This window comes from Sapajus apella, unplaced genomic scaffold, assembly GCF_009761245.1.
Source record: "Sapajus apella isolate SASKATOON/1434 unplaced genomic scaffold, GSC_monkey_1.0 scaffold20, whole genome shotgun sequence".
Classification (NCBI taxonomy): Eukaryota; Metazoa; Chordata; class Mammalia; order Primates; family Cebidae; genus Sapajus; species Sapajus apella.
In genome coordinates this window covers 18,096,461-18,109,085 of record NW_022436960.1, presented here as the reverse complement: position 1 = coordinate 18,109,085, position 12,625 = coordinate 18,096,461, and positions in this window count along the sequence as shown.

The window sequence follows — 12,625 nt, the reverse complement described above, 5'->3', positions numbered from 1 at the left end:
CAAAAAGGTCCAGAATCAGAAAGATTTACAGTAGAATTCTACCACACATTCAAAGAAGAAATGGTACCAATCCTATTGACACTATTTCACAAGATAGAAAAAGAAGGAACCCTTCCTAATTTATACAAAACCTAGGAAAGCACATAACCAAAAAGGAAAACTATAGACCAATATCCCTGGTGAACATAGATGCCAAAATCCTTAACAAAATACTAGCTAACTGAATTCAACAACATATCAGAAAGATAGTTTACCATGATCAAGTGGGTTTTATATCAAGGAATCAGGGATGGTTAACATACACGAGTCAGTAAATGTGATACCCCACATAAACAGAATTAAAAACAAAAATCACATGATCATCTCAATAGAAGCAGAAAAAGCATTAGACAAAATCCGGCATCCTTTATGATTAAAACTCCCTGCAGTTTTCAAAATGGAGATTCTAGACCTTTCTGTTCTGGGGTGAAATGATCATGAAGTTAAATCTCTGTGTCCAAGGAAAGTTGTAAACCTTCTGGAATTTTCATCAACTCAATATTATTATTGATTTTCACAAACATCTTGAATATCTTTAGATACAAATTATTAAGGTCATTATGATAGGAAATTGTTAAAGAAATTTCTATAGTCTATTAAATATCATACACTTTAATTAACTTCCATACTTTAAATATTTGTACCAAATGATTATTCATTAGCAACCATACATGTTGATCTATTTAGTAATATACTTATTATAAAAATTGTGTCTTAAAAATTACTGCAATTTGTGTATGTTTCTAGATAACATTTTCAGATATAACAGTAACTTGCTTTTTTTGGAAAATTAAGATTAATCAGCTATTATCATAATGGTCATACCCTAAAATAAGAATAGTATGTATCTATACAAGTTAAATGACATCCAGACATGTATACTTTTAAGTTACTAAGTAAGTCTTTAATAATTTCATATGTTTACAATCCCCTTGGGAGTCTAGTAAAATATTTTTTACATTTAGTTTTTGAACCATATGTACAATCACTTCAAAACCTTTTTGGTGACATAATTTTTTTTTTGTTTGAGTATTGGTTGCTAAGGTAACGTGCTTTTTCTCTCTTTTTTTCCCTTTGCTAATAACAGACTACATTACGTATGTAACATGAATCTCCTGGGCACTTAGAACCTGATCCCTCCAACTCTCATTTTCTGGGCTTTCTTTGTATCCAATGCCTAATTTTCAGATTTCTGCCCTTGTGTCAGCTAACCCAAGTCCTCTTACTAACTGTATCCATACATCCTTGTCCTCAATGAATAAGGACTTGATTGTGCATTGATTAAAGTGGCTTATTTTACCTTTAAAGCAAATTACACAGAAGTGGCATTTCCTTTCAAACAAAGAAAAATAATACCATAATAACACACAAACTTGACACTTCCCTAATCCTTTAAACTGAGAATCTCAGCACACTTAACAAACAGTTATTAATTAACCCTTACAACATTCCTGTCAGGAAAGCTGATTACACCCGTTTTACCAACAAAATACCAAGAGGTAACATAACTTAAACAAGGTTATACAGTCCTTGTGAACAGACTGGAGACCATAACTCAGCAGCTGTGACCCAGGCTCCCAGCCAAGCAGCAAGCAGTCAACAAGTACTAATCAGAAGAATATACTCTTTCTGCTTATACCACAAAAATTCCCATTTCATAAGAAATCCCTGCATGGCCATTCAAACAAAGGTGTTAGTATATTCAGAGGAAAAGAACTTGAAAATCTGTTAAGTGCATCTTGTCAAGGGGACTGCTGCCATTAAAAAAAGAGGAAGATGATGATGAAAAAGAGGAAGAAGAAGAAGAAGAGGAAGAAGAAGAAGAAGGAGAGGAAGAAGAAGAAGAAGAAAAAGAAGAAGAAGAAGAGGAAAGAAGAAGAAGAGGAGGAGGAGGAGGAAGAAGGAGGAGGAAGAAGAAGGAAGGAGGAGGAGGAAGAAGGAAGGAAGGAGGAGGAAGGAGGAGGAGGAGGAGGAGGAGGAGGAAAAGGAAAAAGCCCTGTTAAATGTAGCTAGTAAAATATAACCAAGGAGGAGATTTGACTTGATGGAGGAATGCTGGTGCCTTAGAGTGCCATCTGGATGAGTTACAAATTGTAGCAGTCAATTAATTCAATGACTTTTTATTTTCTTGATAAATTTACATACATATCTCTTAATTTCAAGAAGAGGAAACTTTTTTCTGTTTTTATGATTCACCAGCCTGTAAAGAAGACATAAAGCCATTTGAGAATATTGCTGGGTATATCCATCCAGTTAAGAAGCTCTTTCTTTTCCTGTAAGCAATAAGACTCTGTTTCCAGTTACATGGCCACATCAAAAACTGTGTTAAATTAGATCCCATAGTGTTTATGGAGATGGTGTGTGTCACACTGACATGGGAGCTAGTAAGTCTGTAATCACAACACTGCAGTCAGTTTCTGACATGAAGGGCAGAAAACTCACATCATTTCCCTTCTCATGCTGTTCCAGAATATATAAACTAATCAAGCTCCTCTTTAAAAGTTAGATTTTCTCAGAAGTGTCTTTAATGAGATTCTGATTTTAGCAACATTTTATATGGCTTTCCCTGCCCGAGATTCCATGCTTATTTTGACTGTGAATGGTCAACATCTGATGTGCATTTAGTCCATTATCATAAACATGTAATAGAGAAATATAATCAAACACTGCCATTCTTCTTCTTGACCACAGCTCCCTGTATTTCTACTTATCTGTCTGCTCTGACCTGAATGAGTTAGCTCTTCTACTTCTATAAAGATTTCAATTCTCGTGGTACTTTCTGATTTCCAAGTTCATCAACCCCTTTTGGGGACCACACATGCATTCAGAGCGCCAGAACCCTAAGCCCAGTCATTTCAACAATGTTGTCTCCGGCATCCTATATTTTCTCATTCTTCTGGGGATACAGCTGTGGTTACTTTTCCACTCTCTGATCTCAAGGAAACACTGTTATTTTCTGTGTTCTTTTCTCACCTCTCCACCTGTTCATTCTTCGATCTTTCATCAGACATTTATTCATTGTCCTTTACGCGTCAGGCCCTGAAGTGTGACATTCAGGGGATCAAGTAGTGGAGCTGCCATCGACTGCACAAAGGAGGGCACAATTCATACGTGGCCAAGTGTTGTGAAACAGCCAGGGTAGAATCCCTACATTCATGTGACTCCACATAGGCTATTCCAAATACTTTCCATTAGCTTGGACCCTTCCTCTGCTAGTTATGAATGCTTCCTACAGGTTGATACAAACCACAGCCACAACATTTCTCGGATTTCATAATTTCTCATATTTATTCGTTGTTTTCCATGCCTCTAGTGTGTCTAGCATAGCACCTTGTAAATAGTAGGAAATAAATTAGTGGGAGCTGTTGCCACATTCTCATTGAGACCTTTCCTAACAGCACTGTTAGCATAACCTAACAATCCCAGTTTCACTCATCCAGTATGTTTTCCTTGGCACTTCTCACCATGCAAGACACCAAACATTTGTTTTGTGTATCACCTATATCCTCTGACTAGAATGAAAGTTTCATGAGTGCAGGAATTTTGGACTGATTTGTGCACTCTTTGTATACATGATGTCGTCATAATTTCAGGGGCGCTTGCTGCATAAATATTGATCCTATTTCTATTTGTGACTTTGGCTCAAACTTGCTATTCTGAAACCTTAACTGCCTGATAAGCCAACTTGCTAAATTGCCCTAAAATCAGAGAAAGCAGAGAATTTTTAAAAATCAAATAAGTATACAATAACTAATAAATATAAGCTATAAGATCAGATAATAATATGTACAATGGTGAAAATGATTCAGGAGAAGCAAATAAAGAGGAATGAGTTTTGCTATTTTTCCTGAGGTTGTCAGAGCAAGCATTAGTAAAGAGGTGATATTTTAGTAGTCTCAACAGATACAACTCAGTCTGTCACAAATTAATGTTCTCAAAAGTTAGCTGAGGCTCTGGCTGACATGAAGTCTCTGATTCATTGGGTCTGAGGTGGGGCTGGAGAATCTGCATTTCTAACAGGCTGCCAGGTTATTCCCATATCTCTGCCTGTGGAACTGGGATCTGACTTATACATGAAAGAAAAATAGATTATGGAAAAATAGAAATAATGTTAACACAGTAGCTGAAATTCTTACTAGATGCATTGAAAAATGGAATATAACTTGAAGCCTCTTTGAACAGAAATAGGCTATTTTAATTATTTAACAGCTGTTTAGCCTAATAAGCATTTGATCATATTTTAAAAATAACATGACTTTATTATTTATGTTATGTTTATTATTGAAACTTTAAAAATATAGATTACAAAACCAGAATAAACTATTTATAAATCCACTTTTTAGAGACAACTTTTGGTTTATGTACTCCAGATTTTTTTCTTACATCTTAGAATTATGCTATATAGAATGTTGTGTAACTATCAAGACCCCATCGTCTCAGCCCAAAATCTCCTGAAACTGATAACCAACTTCAGCAAAGTCTCAGGATACAAAATCAACGTGCAAAAATCACATGCATTCCTATACACCAATAACAGACTTAAAGAGAGCCAAATCAAGAACAAACTGCCATTCACAGTCATCGCAAAGAGAATAAAATACCTAGGAATACAACTAACAAGGAATGTAAAGGACCTCTTCAAGGAGAACTACAACCACTTCTCAACGAAATAAGAGAGGACACAAACAGATGGAAAAACATACCATGTTCATGGTTAGGAAGAATCAATATCATGAAAATGACCATACTGCCCAAAGTAATTTACAGATTCAATGCTATCCCAATCAAGCTACCAATGACCTTCTTCACAGAGCTGGTCTTAAACTTAAAACCACCTTAAACTTCATATGGAACCACAAGAGAGCCCGCATAGCCAAGTCAATTCTAAGCAAAAAGAACAAAGCAGGAGGCATCACACTACTGGACTTCAAACTATGCTACAAGGCTACAGTAATCAAAACAGCATGGTACTGGTACCAAAACAGAGATATATACCAATGGAACAGAACAGAGGCCTCGGAGGCAATACAACATATCTACAACCATCTGATCTTTGACAAACCTGACAAAAACAAGCAATGGGGAAAGGATTCCCTGTTTAATAAATGGTGTTGGGAAAACTGGCTAGCCATGTGCAGAAAGCAGAAACTGGACCCCTTCCTGACACTTTACACTAAAATTAACTCCAGATGGATTAAAGACTTAAACATAAGACCTAACACCATAAAAACCCTAGAAGAAAATCTAGGCAAAACCATTCAGGACATAGGTGTAGGCAAGGACTTCATGACCAAAACACCAAAAGCATTGACAACAAAAGCCAAAATAGACAAAAGGGAACTAATCAAACTCCACAGCTTCTGCACAGCAAAAGAAACAGTCATTAGAGTGAATTGGCAACCAACAGAATGGGAAAAAATTTTTGCATTTTACCCATCTGACAAAGGGCTGATATCCAGAATTTACAAAGAACTAAAACAGATTTACAAGAAAAAAACAAGCCCATTCAAAAGTGGGCAAAGGATATGAACAGGTACTTTACAAAAGAAGACATACATGAGGCCAAGAAACATATGAAAAAATGCTCATCATCACTGGTCATCAGGGAAATGCAAATCAAAACTACATTGAGATATCATCTCATGCCAGTTAGAATGGCAATCATTAAAAAATCTGGAGACAACAGATGCTGGAGAGGATGTGGAAAAATAGGAACACTTTTACACTATTGGTGGGAGTGTAAATTAGTTCAACTATTGTGGAAGACAGTGTGGCAATTCCTCAAGGACCTAGAAATAGAAATTCCATTTGACCCAGCAATCCCATTACTGGGTATATATGCAAAGGATTATAAATTGTTCTACTATAAGGACACGTGCACATGAATGTTCATTGCAGCACTGTTTACAATAGCAAAGACCCGGAACCAACCCAAATGCCCATCGATGATAGGCTGGACAGGGAAAATGTGGCACATATACACCATGGAATATTATGCAGCCATCAAAAACAATGAGTTTGTGTCCTTTGTAGGGACATGGATGAACCTGGAAACCATCATTCTCAGCAAACTGACACAAGAGCAGAAGATCAAACACCACATGTTCTCACTTATAGACGGGTGTTGAACAATGAGAACACATGGACACAGGGAGGGGAGCACTATACACTGGGTTCAGTTGCGGGGAAATAGGGGAGGGACAGTGGGGGGTGGGGAGTAGGGGAGAGATAGCAAGGGGAGAGATGCCAGATGTAGGTGAGGGGAGGAAGGCAGCAAATCACACTCCCACGTGTGTACCTATGCAACAACCTTGCATGTTCTTCACATGTACCCCAAAACCTAAAATGCAATAAAATAAATAAATGGAAAACAAACAAACAAACAATCATTTAAAATTTAATATTATGTACAATTTAATGTCATAAACATGAGTCTACATAAACTTCTTTCCCATAGCAACTAACGTTTTTATTACCCAATACATGCATGTTTACGATAGGAAAACAGAAAAAAAAGCTAAACATAGAGAACACACTAATTATAATATTACTATCCAAATATATAAGAATATGTAATCTATATATTTGCATATTTCTATACTTTTTCCCATGCATATCTACCTAATTTAACTTTTAATTATAAAAAGAGAAACATACTATACATATGGTTCTGAAGTGTGCTTTTTAATTTCTAAAATATTATTGTCAAGAAAATGTTCCTTTATAGAAAAGTATTATTTTTATTCAAACTTTTATTTTTAGATATCCAGAGTTGCTCTCTGTTTGATAGACACATCTTTGAATTTGTAATTTACTTCATTGACTTGCTGATGGTAGCTGTTTCTGTTTTTTCTCTCTCCCTTTTTTAAATTGATCATGAAAATTTAATAATATGTTACATGGATACATCTTTCAACAATCACTGCTTTTACTGTCAGACACAAGATTTTTACTGTTCTGAAATATATAAATGTTAGTTATATTTTCTTCTAGCACTTCAAAAATTATTTTGCATTTAAATTTTTATTCCATTGGAAATGTATTATGGCATATGATGTGGGAAGAATTCTGGTTTTTCAAATAATTTATCCCTTCCACAATGATCTGAAGTGATCAGTTACATTATATTAATAATTCTTGGTTGTTTTAACTTTATTTTCTCACTCATCAATCTTTATAATTCAATATGTAGTAGAGCAAATTTGCCAATGATTCTTTTTTCTGAAAATTAAATTTTTATTTTTCTCTTATATTTTATTTTTAGAGACAAGGGCTCCCTCTTTGCCTCAGGCTGGAGTGCAGTGGTATGATTATAGCACATTGTAACCTCAAACTCCTGGGCTCAGGTGATCCTCTTACCTAAGCCTCTCAAGCAGCTGAGTCTACAGGTGGGTGACACCACACATGGCTAATTGTTTTTGTTTAATTATTTTGGAAGAGACAGGGCCTTCCTACATTGCCCAAGTTCGTCTTGAACTCCTGGCCTCAAGAAATCCTCCTGCTTTGGTCTCCCCAAGTGTTGGGATCACAGATATGAGTCACTGTGCCCAGCCTTATTTCTTAACTATAAAAAAGTGAAAATAAGCTAAATTTATCCATTAATTCGAAAAAAAGGGATATGTTTTTACTATGATTTTTTAGGTCCAGGAACATTGTTGATAATTCCACTTATCCAGCTGTTTTATTATGGAGTGCAGTTATATATTGCATTTTTTTTGTTTTTCATTTAGATTATTCCTAGCTGTTTATACTTTGAGTTGTTGTTATTACCAACTTATTTTCTTTATTAATTTTTACTTTCTTCTGGCTTCTCTGTAGCAAAAGAACTTACTTTTTGAAATAAATTTTACAATCAACTATCATTCAAATCTCTAATTACAGTATTTATCAATTGGTTATTTCAGTTTTTTTCAAGTAAGGCCATAAAATTAAAAAATAGTGATAAAATAAATTTACTTATTTGCAATTCTTATTCTCTAATTATATAAAATAACAGCTCTAAGGTAATGCTGAAGAAGCTGGGGACAGCAGATATCCATATTTTATCCATGTCCCTAGCGGTAAAGGATAGTGTTCTGCCACTGAGCCAAAGGTGGTTATTTGATTAATATGAATAACCCTTATCATTTAAAAACATTCCACTGGCTACATAAATGAATAATATAAATAAGTAAATAAAATAAAATAAATTTACTTTTATTCATACATTTATAAATTAAAATTCTAAATTAAGAAATAATTTTTATGTTTAACTTTTTAGTACTAAAAGGATATATTTTTTCTATCATCTTTGTAATATAATAGATATTAATACACTTTACAGATATTAGGTCACTGGAGAATCTATAGAATAAATCCTATTGCTAAAATTTATTAACAAAGTGTTAATATAGGTATTCACTAAATTATTGCATTTACTAAATTAGTTTTAATTCAATATTAGCCATATTAGATTGCTAATATATTTAATATATTTACATTTATATTTATGTGAGATTTTTTGTTTGCTTTATTATTTGATATCATTAGATTTATTTATATGGTTAACAGTTAAAAGGCTTTTCCTTTTTCCTCAAAATCTTTCACATGTCATGGAATGTATCTCTTGAGTTTATTTAAAATAATCTGTTGGGAGGCCGAGGCGGGTGGATCATGAGGTCAAGAGATCGAGACCATCCTGGTCAACATGGTGAAACCCCGTCTCTACTAAAACTACAAAAAATTAGCTAGGCATGGTGGTGCGTGCCTGTAGTCCCAGCTACTCGGGAGGCTGAGGCAGGAGAATTGCATGAACCCAGGAGGCGGAGGTTGCGGTGAGCTGAGATCGCGCCATTGCACTCCAGCCTGGGTAACAAGAGCGAAACTCCGTCTCCAAAAAAAAAAAAATAAATAATCTGTATTAGTTTCCTAAGGCTGCTGTAACAAATCATTACAAACTAAGTGGCATAAAACAATAGTAAATTTTTCACTCATAGCTCTTGAGGCTTTAAGCCTGAAATCAAAGTGTTGGTAAGACTGTGATCCCTCTGAAGACTCCAAGAAAGATTCCTTCCTTTTCTCTTCCTACCTCATTGTTGGCTCCCAGCAATCCTTCAAATTCTTCCAGTAACAGTCAAGTCACTCTAATGTCTACTCATATCTTCACATGGCCTTCTTCTCTATGTGTCTTCTTGAATAAGGACACTAGTCATCAAATTTAGGGCCTCTCTTAATCCAGTATCTTGTCATCTTATTTAATCACATATGCAAAGGCGCTATTTCCAAATAAACTTACATTCTGAGGTTCTACCTGGACATGAATATTGGGGAAACACTCTTCAACCCATTGTGTAGCCCATTAAATCTTACTGATATGGCATCTTGTCTGTATATAGATGAAAATAATATTATTGAAAAGAAATAGGCTGAGCACGGTGGCTCACACCTCTAATCCCAGCACTTTGGGAAGCTGAGGCAGATGAATCACCTGAGGTTGGGAGTTTGAGACCAGCTTGACCAACATGGAGAAACCCTGTCTCTATAAATTGTTCTACTATAAGGACACAAGCACACAAATGTTCATTGCAGCACTGTTTACAATAGCAAAGAGCTGGAATCAACCCAAATGCCCATCGATGATAGACTGGACAGGGAAAATGTGGCACATACACACTGTGGAATATTATGCAGCCATCAAAAATGATGAGTTCGTGTCCTTTGTGGGACATGGATGAACCTGGAAACCATCATTCTCAGCAAACTGACACAACAGAAAATCAAACAGAAAATCAAACCTCATGTTCTCACTCATAGGCGTGTGTTGAACAGTGAGAACACATGGACACAGGGAGGGGAGCACTACACACTGGGGTCTGTTGGGGGGAAATAGGGGAGGGACAGTGGGGGTGGGGAGTTGGGGAGAGATAGCATGGGGAGAAATGCCAGATATAGGTGAAGGAGAGGAAGGCAGCAAATCACACTGCCATGTGTGTACCTATGCAACAATCTTGCATGTTCTTCAAATGTACCCCAAAACCTAAAATGCAATAAAAAAAAAAGAAAAAAATACCAAAAAAAAAAAAAATACAAAATTGGCCAGGCATAATGGCACACACTTGTAATCCCAGCTACTGGGAGGCTGAGTCAGCAGAATTGCTTGAACCTTGGAGGTAGAGGTTGCAGTGAGCTGAGATCATGCCATTGCACTCCAGCCTGGGCAACCAGAGTGAAATGTGGTCTAAGAAAAATAAAATAATATCACCTGGGGTCAATATATTTACCCTATACCATCGGTGTTTATCTTATTAGCAGGTAAAGTAAGTAATTTTAAAATAATGCAACAGAATTGGCATGGCTTTAGTTTAGAATTCATTATACTGTCAAAAATGTAAAATTATTCAAACTGCTTTGTAAATGCAAATGGGACCTAAGTCAAAAACATGTTAAAATTATGCTTAGAATTTGTTCATTTTATTTGCTCAGGATTTGATCAGGAAAAGAAGCTGTCATGATATTCCAGATATAAAGGTTTTGATATTAATTTGTGCTTACATGATCCTTTTGAGAGCAGAGGAAGTAAAGTCCAGGAAAATTATCACTGAAGGTCATAGGAGAATTGCCATCAGTGGTCACAGGAGCTGACACTAATAATTTCAGCCTAAAGCACCAAAGTGTGTGGTTCTCAAGAGCTTGCTGGAAGCCTCTGTGATTCTTTGCTGGCAAGCCTGGCTATGATCAACTCAAGGAATAATGACTTTCTTTCACTTCTACCTTTCAAGTTTAACATGAGCTCGTTTTATGGGCATTTTGCAAGCCGGAAGCATACAAGGAAGAGGAATATGGGCAACAGTTTCCTTCCCTCTAACTCTAAGGAGTGGTGGTGGTGCCAAGTTAACAGTGGGAAATCTAGTGTATTTGGTGTCATATAGATTAACAATGGGCGGTCAGGGAACTAAATGGACAGGACTTTTGGTTACTAGGCTCTTGGTCATCCTCTATGCTTTTAAAAATTGTAAATAAACAATTGATTATCTTATCTCTTGGTAGCTAAATCAAACAGACACATATATTTTAAATCTAACATTCTATTATTTGCTGTTTAAAATACTGTTCTCTCTGCTGAGCCCATCAAAGTAAGGTACAGTTAAAAAGGAGGCAAGAAAGGTTCTAGGATTCTTATTCTTATTCTTATTTATTTATTTGAGAAGAGTCTCACTCTGTCACCCAGAGGTTGGAGTGCAGTGGCGTGACCTCTGCTCACTGCAACTCCTGATTCCTGGGTTCAAGTGATTCTCCTGCCTCAGTTTTCCGAGTAGCTAGGATTACAGGCATGCCACTATGCCTGGCTATTTTTTGTATTTTTTGTAGAGACAGGGTTTCATCATGTTGGCCAGCCTGGTCTCGAACTCCTAAACTCAAATGATCTGCCTGCCTTGGCCTCTCAAAGTGCTAGGATTACAGGCATGAGTCACTGTACCGGCCATTTCTAAGATTCTTAAGTGTGTAATTTCTGTATTCTCACAATTCTATTTGTAGACATGCAATGAAACAATAAAAGATATGACACACTAATCATAAGACATGTTTGATATGTACGAAATTTCAGGGCATCTATTTGCTTAAGTATAAACATTATCAACAATATTATAATTAATTATTATTTATTATATACACTTACCATTTACTAGTCACTGCCTTAAATCCAATGGCTTATTTAATTTTTACATACTGAATTGCAAACCTACCTTTTTGTTATGATGGTTGGAAGGATGTTAAAAAAACAAAATGAACTCAAATGACAGTGGAATTAATTCTTCTACTGAACGGAGATAGAGCTACTCTTCATTCAGTTGTAGAGCTTATGTTGTAATGAGTTAAAGGGTGAGGTTGCCAAATACAATTTTATGAAACTCTTCTTAAAAGAAATCTTGTGAGGAATGTGCATAAAATATTTATATTAAGGTTTGTTTATTCAAGAGTTTATTATATGCCCATTCTTTTACAAACTGAACAAATTGAATTTTATCACTAGTAAAGAGAGAAGAGACTCAAATTATAAAAGAAATTTAACTTCTTATTTTGGGATCTTGACCTCAGTGGAAAATAAACAGCTACTTTTAGCAGAAGAAGAAAAGTGAAGAGCTCTCATAAGTTAATGTCAAGTGTGTCAATTTAACTGGAAATGTTCAAATCTTACTAGACTGTAAACAAGGAGATCCTATAGCATAGTAATTGAGTTAACATTAGCCTTTCACCTTTATGGTTTGGGGCTGTATCTGACCTAGGTTAAGAGAAATAAATTCTATTAATTTTTCAGGTGTTTATTGGCCTTTGACCCGAAATTGCATTAGCCCCCATTTTGCTTAGAAATTGTGTATACTTAGGTGATTCTAAATACCTTGGGTAAATTTTAAAATCATTCATAGATGTACTGACAGTAGAAAGCATTAAGAAATTGAAGAACATGAATTCAAAGCCTATCATGGCTTTTAAAGCATATTTTTCAATGAATTTAGAAATAAAATCACTCAACAGAATTTTCAAGGCACGTTTTCAGCAAATATAATGTATCATTTTATTGTATTGTTTTATAGTGACAGAATTAAAA